This window comes from Mastacembelus armatus, chromosome 24 (assembly GCF_900324485.2).
Source record: "Mastacembelus armatus chromosome 24, fMasArm1.2, whole genome shotgun sequence".
NCBI lineage: Eukaryota > Metazoa > Chordata > Actinopteri > Synbranchiformes > Mastacembelidae > Mastacembelus > Mastacembelus armatus.
The window spans coordinates 17,882,727-17,892,099 of record NC_046656.1 but is presented as its reverse complement, the minus strand read 5'-3'; the positions used below and the strand labels follow the sequence as shown (position 1 = coordinate 17,892,099).

Genomic DNA, 9,373 nt, shown 5'->3' with positions numbered 1-9,373 from the left:
TAACTGTCTCATGTCGGCCATTGACGCCCTAACTCTTTCTCTCTCACCTGACCTGCATTTACCTGTGCGTTGCCGCCGCCTGCGTCACCTGACCTCCAGACCCACCTACCTGAGCCAGACCTCTGCTCCTCCTCTTTGGCCTCCGTGTCTTTGCCTGATTTGTTTGCCTTGTCTGTCCGCGTTTCTGATCCTGTTTGAAACTAAAAGCTCTCAGGTTTTAGTTGTGAGGTTTCCTTTCTGTCTGTGCTGCCCCGGTTTATGGTCGGTTCTACCCACTGCGCACCGGGAACACCCAACAACACCAGCAGTTTGGCCCCTGTCAAAGTCACTCAGATCCTTATTCTCCCTGCCTCCAACACATCAACACCAAGGACTGAATGCTCACCTGCTGTCTGCTACACCCCCCACACTGACGCATTGTGCCAAGGTAACTTGACTGACCTGTGTATTTCTCAATGATTCTTTCCCACTAATGTGACTTTATGACAATACATGGCACTTCGTACTATGTGCAGTTGTCATCACACTGGCCCAGTGCTGTAGTATTGCAGTCAACCAATGAGCTGTTCCATCCACAAGGTGGTGATATCACAATGCTTTTACACTAAAATGTGTTAGCTGCAGTAGAGATGTTCTCATGTCACTAGAGGTTTTGTGTGTATAATATTACTGCTCCTCGTTCCAGGCAGCTTTTGTGTGAGGTCCAGTTTCCCTTCAGAACCACATGTGTCACACAGTGTGATAACAGGGTCCTGCTTTCTCTTGTCTCCATAAACAGTCCAGGGTTAAATGCTCTCTGCCTGTTAGTATTTGTGTTCCAGGGAATGTGTGTGTGTGTCTGTGCCTTTCTGAGTGTATTGCTCTATTTGGTTGTGTGCACAGAGCAAACCTGATGTTGTTTCTCATTTTACACTAGAAGGGTTTTCATACGTCTGTGTTTGTGTGTCCTGCTCAGTGAGCTGCATGTTCCCAGTGTCTTCATACAGCTGTTCCTGACCCTGCTGGACATTATAATGTGGCCTTTAGTGTTGACATGTACACGTGTCACTTACTGATCTCTAGTCCTCCTTGTTTCTTTTGAAAGTCTTTTGAAATAATAGTGTTTATGTGTATGACCTGCAGTGCTGTGCAAACTGCATGTATTTCTATGGCTTGTTATTAGTGCAAACCTGCAAAGTCTTATTCAGATCTATTCAGCATTTTTTAGATTCTTGTCCAAATCACAAGATTCACAAAAATATTCCATCCAGACTTCTTGAGTTTGAATATTTTTAATAGGCTCCTGTTTGTTCCGCTTCAGGAGAATCAGTAGAAGGATCTTTGGAAATGATATGACCTTCAACACAGGGTTCAAATATCATTTTAAACTAATCCGTTGCCCTGAAACAACAAACCCTTGGTGAATCTGTGGGGGTGAAAAGGTTAAGGAATAATTGTTGGAATAATTGAGAACGGTGATGGTTAAGAAATTAGAGGCCAATGCAGATTTTCTATTTTTCCTCATGCAGTTACGTGTAGTACAAGAAGAGTAAATGTACTTCGGAGTGACGGCTCAATTCATTGTTGGTTTTATTTTCCATATGGGTTTTGTGGAAAATAATCCAAAAAATAGATAATCACTTTAAATATATATAAATAAACTATAAATTATAAATATATATACTTTAAATAACATATTGAAAGCAGGTTTGCCCTACTGCATGTTTCATTTCGTTTTTAAAGTGCAGTATTTTTATCTTATCTTATAACAAACACATCAAACCGAACTCGTCTTCTATCAAGTGATGCAGCTTTTACCAGCTTTTCTGTCTCTCCCGTCTGGGGCTGGTGCTCAGGTGTACGTCACTGCTGTGTTGTTTAGGTCAGGTCAGTCTGAATTCAAAGCTCCCAGTAACACTTGAAGTAAAGTGCAGTGGCTTGAGCTTGACTGAGCCACAACTTATGAATAATAGACTGGGGGAGTAGCAGCAGTAGGTGTGCTTAAAGAATTCATCAGCTGACAGATGTAGGCACATCTTCCCCATGGGATTTATTGTAGGCACATGACACAATGCTGAGCACATTATATTGAAAGCTTCTGTCTACTCAGACATATCTGTCACTGACTACCTGTCAGTCAGGATTTACAGTAGAGCTGAACATCTCTGGTCTGCAGTTAGCTTTTGTTCCTGTCCTTAGATAATGAACACCTTTCAAAGCTTTTGATATACACTCACCCACAGCTGGAACAAAAGAACGTGTTGCCCACCCACTGACTTTGTCTATATGTATATAGATTTACTGATTCTGAAGCTTATATGTTTGGACTGAGAGCAGTAGAACATAAGTCTTGTGTATTTTTAACTCCTGTGACATTTTGTTTGTTATATGTGAAAAACCTCTGTGAAAATCTGTTTTCTAAATATATTTTATAGTCACACTTTTGTATAATGGGTAATAAAAAAAGTCCTCAAAAAAGTGTAGTCACACCTACATCAACCTGGGGGAGTCAATTCTGGTTCAGGCAGCTTTCAGTTGAAACTTTTGTGAGGGAATATGCTGATGTTGCATATTCACACTTAAAATAATCATGAGCGATGCTGTCAAAAGAGAGTTTTTTCCTGTTTTATCTGAATCAGAATAGTTTTATGAGATGCAAAAATAATGACATTTCAGTATTTCCAGGACAGTTGTTTGTTTTGTCGTGTTTTGTGCTAATTAGGAAACGTTTGCATGGTCGAAAAACAAAAAACATTTCTGGACACACGTCTTTACTACACTCAAACATTCTTACAATTATGCATTTTGTTTCGTTTGTTTTCAGTATATCTTTGTAATGAACAGATAAAACCAAAGCAAACCCCCCTCAAGTGGAAAATAAAATCTTAAGAGGTGAATGTCACTATAGTTTTCTGTCACTGAATCAAAAATGTTTTTGGCAATGAACCCCAGTACAAACAGCAGGACACCACATGCATACAGTGCAAAGTGACAGTGTGGGACACATACTCCACGTCCACATCTCTCCAGATAGAAATGTATCTGTGGAGGAGTTATGCTTAGAGTCTGCCGCTATAAAGCTTTTCAGCTCAGGATAAAATTTTGTCCTACACTCTGCCAACCCTGCTCAGGAGTAACGTGTTACCCTTTTTACACTTTATACCAGTCAGACTCAATGTTCTCTTTCTTTGTACAGCTCTGCAGGCCCCTGTCCTCTGAACCTTAAGCCATCTTCTTTCATCCCATCACTGATCATCGTGGAATTGTAGCTACAGTTTTTTATATAAGACAGAATGAATGCAATGTTTGTTGAAGCAAACTCTGGAGATTTGGATATGTTGTTAAAAAAGCAGCAGGTTGACCTTGTGTGCCATGAAGGGGAAGAGGACAATCAATTGCAGACAGCAGTCAAGCTAAAATATTTGACTCGCTCACACACTCCCTTATGACTGATGCATGAGGGAGTTCAAAAACAACAAGCAAGAAGATTGACAGTCAGAGGTCATGGCAGCAAAGATTTCCTGCCACTAAACACAAACAGAAAGTAGAAAGCAAGAAGAGCTGTTTGAACATCTGGACGTTGCTGAAATGTTAGCAGTGAAACAGCAAACTATAAATCCTAGAGTTTTTAATGTGCATATTATTACACAGGACTGATAACTGAATGATTCTGCTTATTGTTAGTAGAAAATAATAGTTTGATGTTTGTGTAGTGGGTTTTAAATTGAAATAAATTATTTTTTAAAAACTATTTATTACGACTATGTAATTGCTCATGTGCAGCTCGTAAGAGTAGCCACAGGACTGATACCAAACAAAACAAGACTAAGTAGATTTGAAGAAAATCCTGGAATAATGTTCCACATAATGCTCAGGTCCGTGAGGGCCACAGTCCTGCTTGTTTTTTAGCTATCCCTGCATTAACCGCTGCTGATTACCTGGATTTTGTGTGGATCAGGTCAATCAATCAATCAGAAGCTGGAAGATACCATCTCAGATGAGGGTGGAGTAGGGGAAGACAAAGTGAATTGGTATCTCCCATTGTCAAATTGACTGAACACCCCTGATTCAGGTAATCAGCAGAAGTTAACGCAGGGATAGTTAAAAAACAAGCAGGACAGAGGCCCACTATGAACATGGCACCCCTACTGTAACACAAAACATGTTGGAAACACTGACAAATGGAACATACACATTGAATCCAATTTCTACCCCACTGCCCGAACTAATCTGTCCATCATTGATTGAGGAGTTTGTCTCCCAGTACCACTGGGAAATTAAGTCAGTTCTATTTATTTGTGTAACATCATATGTTTATCTCAGAGGGCTTTGCAGTATATGACAGAGGAGATCCTTAGAGCCTTAGTTTGGATAAGGGAAATACAAAAAAAGATGAAAAATATTTAGCTCAAAAATCAAAGAGCAGAAACAGAAAGAAAAAAGCACAAAAGACAAATCTTTTTAGGTGCAATCATTAATCAAAGAAGATGGTTTTGTGTTACATTAATTAGTCCGAAATCCTACTCTGACCTTCACATATATTGTGGTAATTACATCTTAACAACAAATGTCTGTGCGAGCATGAACAAGGACATTTTTCTTTTTAAGTGAAAGACAATGACCCGAGAGACAGGCAGCTAGACAGACTCATGTCCGGTCCATAGGACGTCTAGCTGGGCACCTGAAGAGCTGTGAAGTGCTTCATTACGTTGTGTCAGAAGTGTTCCTCTGTGAAACGCTGAGCTGCAGTGAGGGCCCCAAGTTTACACTCAATCACAAGGATTAATCTTCAATATTACAGGAAGTCCAGAAGATCAGACACTGTAAGCTCAGCATACAGAAGTGGTGAAAAGGTTTGATCTTTGGTGCATTTATTGTTTTCTCTGGATAAATTTACTATATTAGCCTTAAATTCTGAAAGCAGACGATATTAAGAGCAGAGTGATTGAGAACTCAATTGTCAAAATGTTAAATACAATAATTTAAAGGAAGACAAAGGCTTTGTCCTGTTTGCTTCAACATATTTAAACTATATGGAAGTAAGTTAGAATCATCCCTGCCGTGATTTCCATTGCCATCAATTTTATCTAACTGCAAAATAAATTACATAAATTTAGCATTTGTTATGACCCATATGACTTTATTGTGATGGCAGGTCATTCCTGAAGACCCCCTGGTGCCTTCATTTGCTCATGATTTATAAATGCATGCCTGCTATTTTATGCGCCATCGATCTATTTTGAGCTGAATCAATAACTCTGAGCCAATACGTGACCTTTCACGTGTTCAGCTTAATGAGATCATGCTGTCAATGTTTATTGTGGATCTATGGGAAGCAAAGCTGTTGACAGAGTGAATCATCACTGCGGAAATATTCATATAGAGAGACGAATGTTGTGTAATAGCACAACCGACGTGACAGAGTTGATTAGAGTGGAAGGAGGTAAAACAGGCAGCAGGGACGACTTGTTAGGAAAAACAGAGACAGATAAATAATAGAAGAGAAACTCCAAATTTGCTAAATATTCTCCAGTTCCACAAATGACATGTGTCTGGGTTACTGTGATGGGCTTTGACATTTTATCCTATAGAATAAATGATTAATAGTTTAAACAGGGAAAGAGTTGCCAGATTAATTCGGAATGAAAATTATTGTTAATGTGTCAGAATTGAAGTGTACCATGTGTACTGATATGAAGAACACAGCCAAAATATCCAATTTTATAGAAATCACAACTCATGGTCGTCCAAAATTAGGTCTCGTGAAATCCCATAATAGCACAAATCACAAATTTGCCTCAGGGGACAATCTGTGAAGCAAACGACACCCTCTGTCCTTAGACCATGGAGATAAAAACCCGTAGACAGACATGCAAAGAGTTTACTAAATAGAGAAGCATATTAAATTTACAGTATGGACAGTCAGAGTTTTGGGTGCGATGTTGATGGATTGGCTGGAAACAAATCAAACAGAGATATGCTGAAGCAACAATCCCAGTGACACGACAGTAAACAATAAAAAAAAATCAAGTCAGTAAAGGTCCAGTGTCCTGAAAAGTTTTTCTTTTAAGTGTTTGGCACTGTCATGATTAGTAACTTAACTTCCTGTATATGGCATAGAGAAACACTCAGAAAAGTGTTTGATGGAGCAGTGATTTTAGGTCTGACACAGACACAGAGTCATAGTTCAGTGATGGGACTTGACCATAGTGAAAAAAAAATCCAGAAGATTTCAGGTCAGAGGTGAAGACAAACAAGAATCTTCTGACCATCTTCTTATTTTTTGCTGTTCTACCTTTCCAGTTTTAAATGATCAAAAATATCTACATTATTCTACATCATCCACCATCCTGTCATTCTGTAGAGCAGCACAGGTGTGTCTCGCTCACTGGGGTGCCACAGCTAATAAGCAGATTCACGTCTAATTGGAGGGATGTTTGGAATAATCATCCAATGACAGCAGGAGCAGTGGCTCAGTCACAGAGGCAAAGCAAACGATGGAAAAATGAAAGACTTTAATTGAATGTCAGCAGGAAGCTGCGGGCAACGATGAACCTCGCGTAATGAGATGCAGGCAGCTGAAGGACACCCCTCCCAGGAAGCTTGGGGGAGTGTGTGTGGGTTGGGGTGTCTTAATGGTGTCCTCATACCATGGCATTATGTAATGTACTCTCCAGTAATGTTTAGTCAGCCTTATATACTTTGAGCCCTGCCAACAAGTGCAGAAATACACATAGAGTCGTGTGTCTGTGTAGATGTAGGCTACACATTTGTGGGTGGTACAATAGGGTTGGATCTCTCTCTTTACTGGATCTCTTCAGATCCAGAGGGAATGGCTTGTATAGAGAAGCTAATGTGTGATGCAAAGTTCTTAGTTATCTGCCTGTTTGTTTTCATGAAATGATCTGAGAGACATTTTAAAGTAAGTCATCAAACCAAAGTCCCGTTCACCTGAGAGGGGATCAGTTTAGAAAAGCACAGCACATACACATCTTTCTTTTTTACTTGTCTTGTGTATTTTAGATAAAAGTCTCAGTTTTAGAGGGGATCAAGTAAATATCACAAAACATTTACTTCTGCAATTAGTAAATGTCACTTTGTAGCATCATAGGATTTGCAGTGTGCGTTCCTCTACAGCTGAGTAATGAAAAACTCTCTTCAGACACCAATTTTAAAACATATAATACATTATAATTAATATCTAACTTATTATTTCTCCTCTGTGGATACTTGCTAATGGGAACTTTAGTTCTGCAGTGTACTTTTTTGGAGGTTTCCATTCTGAGCACCCACGAAGTTCAAAGTACATCAAAGCTCTGACTTCAGTGTTGACTTTGCAGCCTCTCTAAAATCGCAGTAATGAGGGTCCAGGCTCAATCTCCTGCTCAAACTGCCGGGGGTCAAAACCTGCCAGCAGAAAATTTAGTCTGATGGTTCAGTGGCTGCAGGGAACGTTCGGCCTCATGAGGATATATCGGTGGTTATGCAGAGGATGAGACGCAGCACGCTACAGCTGAGACCGATCCTCTTATTTCAGATAGAAAGCCACCGCCAACCTGAGAAATAAATAACACACACACACACACACACACGCACACACACACACAATAGAGGTTAAGTGGTTTCTTAATTTACTTTGACCTCCTTGGTGTCTGGAGAGGCTTGGTCCTTATGACATTAATACCCATTAGGGTGTCATCACTGTTAAAAAATTAAAAGATGAGTAGGGTGGTTCTTTATTTTTTGTCAGCAAATCCCATGAAAAAACAAACAAAAAAAATAATAAATTGACCCAATTTACAATTAAGACCTGATGTGTTACTCTCATGCAGATGAACTGGAACATATTCCACGTGAATACAAGAACAAACTACGTCATCACCGATGAATCAAATTGTTTAAATTCTTCAAAAGCTGCTGCAGCTTGGCTTGATCAGAAGTTTCTCCATAAATGTCCAATAAATATGAAAATGTCCTTGTCACTGCTGTTTATTTCGACTGGTATGACAGAAGGCAATGAGTGCACAGGAGTGAGCCCCACAAATGACATGAATTCCAATCTCACTGTTCTGACACTAGTTGCAGAGCCGGAGATCGGATATAAATTGGACCACATGTGGCCCAGACATTAGATTTAACACTAAATGGTTCGATTTAGAAAAATGTGAAAAATTGAATATTAGTTCAATTAATAAACACATGGTTACTGGTGCCATTGTTTGATTTATTTTTGACCTAAATGAATCAATGAGAGATGCAGTCTTTCTGTATCAAGCTAGTGGATATATTATATTGTTCTAATTGGTGCTCATGAAGATGTTATTTTTTTGGATGAATTAACAAGCATTTCTAGTCATGTGAAAGGTTATACAGCTGCTGTCTCATTCTTTACTCTTCAGAGAACAACTATTTTAACAGCCACATTTTTGTGTCATGGATTAATCAAACTCATCAGGCCAGCAGCAGCTCAGTTTGTGAAAGGAGGATTTAAACAGTCACGGCTGACTTGACTGGCCTGGTTATTGAAGCCAAAGCTATTTTTGGCCTGATTCACAGTGGGGAACTTAAGAATGGCCGGGATCTACGAGTCAATGATAGAGTCAGTGAGGTGCAGTGCAGATGTCATCATCTGTCACAGGCTGGTGGTGGTTACAGATGCATTTTAGCTGCAATGGCACACCAGGGAGTTAACAGCTAAGTCCATATTTAGATATGAATTAAATATTATTCTTCAAAAGCAGAAAACAAAATATGATAAAGTACCGAAGTTTAAGTAGATAGGGAAAACTAGGAACCGTGGTTTGTACTGTTATTGTTCTATGTGCAAAAAAGCATTTACTTCTGCAAAATCTGCAATAATGAAGGAATTAAAAGAAATGAAATCTTTCACATTGTCCTCTACATCTCCCGCTGATGGACAACACATCAGGGAACCACTGACTGGAAACCAGTGACACTGAGGGTCATCAGATTTGGCCCCAGTCAAACTTTCACTTGACATTTTGTCTCTTTGTGTCAAATCATCGTCATCATCACGTGTTTATTTTCCAGTTTAAACATTAAATTCACACACCATTCCTGCTGCTAAACTGCCAGTCAGTGTAAACAAACAATATAAGAACAAGGTTGCAAACCTTTGGGTGAAGTTTATTTACTCGGAAGTTTGAATGATTGCTTTTAGTATTGCGTTGCTGTACTCAGGGAACTCTAAGGTCAAAGGGCACACACTGAAGTTTCCTTTGGAGCCGAAGTAACAGCTGGATTCTGTAGAAACTTTCTGGTGAGACAAGTTGTCACGTTTCCATTTAGATGGAAAAAAAATTTTCTCACACCAGAGAAAGTGAATGAATAACAGGGCTTTTTACCCCCAGTTACTCTGCTGAGGAGGCTCTGT

General features: G+C 39.5%; 1 protein-coding gene across 1 annotated transcript in view; it reads left to right on the top strand.

Annotated features, from left to right (window-relative positions):
* The first annotated feature begins 152 nt into the window (after positions 1 to 152).
* Positions 153 to 9,373, top strand: part of kcnk3a (potassium channel, subfamily K, member 3a) — a 33,838-nt gene continuing 24,617 nt past the window's right edge. Inside the window, exon 1 of the mRNA XM_026318631.1 lies at positions 153 to 427. The gene's annotated coding sequence lies outside the window, so the exon portion shown is untranslated. The remainder of the gene's footprint in view (positions 428 to 9,373) is intronic.